Source organism: Cicer arietinum, chromosome 1, assembly GCF_000331145.2.
Source record: "Cicer arietinum cultivar CDC Frontier isolate Library 1 chromosome 1, Cicar.CDCFrontier_v2.0, whole genome shotgun sequence".
NCBI classification, from domain to species: Eukaryota; Viridiplantae; Streptophyta; class Magnoliopsida; order Fabales; family Fabaceae; genus Cicer; species Cicer arietinum.
In genome coordinates this window covers 24,522,422-24,523,610 of record NC_021160.2, presented here as the reverse complement: position 1 = coordinate 24,523,610, position 1,189 = coordinate 24,522,422, and the positions used below count along the sequence as shown (strand labels likewise).

General features: G+C 29.1%; 1 pseudogene; it reads left to right on the top strand.

Moving 5' to 3' along the window:
* The first annotated feature begins 2 nt into the window (after positions 1-2).
* LOC101496591 (uncharacterized) lies at positions 3-856 on the top strand (annotated as a pseudogene).
* Positions 857-1,189: the final 333 nt, after the last annotated feature.

Below are 1,189 nucleotides of genomic sequence, written 5' to 3'. Positions count from 1 at the left end.
GCTCTTCTTTCTGTTTGTATGCAAGTAACAATGAATATCATTTTTCCTCATCCTCTTCACTGGTTTGTTCTCTTCAACTTCGGGAAATTAATTATTTTCCATTTTCTTTCTGTTCTTATACTTGTTTGTTAATCATTATCAATTTTAATGGGTATGCATTAATTTTAGTTATGGATTTGAATTTTAACAGCAAAGAAGCATATTATACCAGCAAACACACACAGATGAGAATATGGTAGGAGTAGCCAGAGAAGCCAAACAAAGATTGGATAACAAGTTCAGATCAAAAAGGGTATCAGAAAACACAAGGTATAAAAAAACCAAATTTTTATTTTTATTTTTAATTTGTCTTATTATCATTATTGATGATGTCTACAACTCAGATCTGATTAACCGAATGAATCTAAGATAAGGGAATAAAAAAACAATTTTTTTTTTTTAATTTATGGTGAAACCTGTTATATGAATTACAAGGCAAAAGAGCATGATGTGTGTGGAGGGTAGAAAAGAAAGCATAGAAGAGTTGCAAATTGAGGTATATGGTTCAAAGAAAAGTGGTCCCAGGAAGTTCCGTTGGAGCAAATTGAGTTGGAAGGCATAAGAACAAGAGGATTGTGCTGTGTGTTTGGAATCATTTAAGATTGGAGAAAAATTGATTCCTCTGCCTTGTGCACACAAGTTTCATTCCACATGCTTGAAACCTTGGTTAGAAAGTAATTCACACTGTCCATGCTGCAGAACTACTATTCTTTCCCTTTAGATATTACTTTTCCTTGTCTAAAATTTGTTGGAAACTTGGTTGAATGATGTGATGAATTTTGACCAAATTAGTAATGGATGGTTTGCAAACTGACAATCCCATTTGTGAAACTTATTTCTCCCTTAGTCTCACAATAAATAATTTTATTTTTTATTTCACACATTTAAAAAAAATATTATATTTAAATTATAAAATAATAATTTTATTGAATTATATTTCTTAAAGTGGAATATAATCTTTTAATATTAATATATATATATATATAGTGGGAGAGTTCTTTAATGTGAGAGATGAAAGTATCAATTTTCAGCCATTGATTAAAATTAATGGCTGAGATTAAAATGTCTACTAAAAAATTTAACTGTCTTTTCTTCATCCACACAATCTTTTTTCATTTTACTATGAAGTCAATAATACATATTTTGAAAG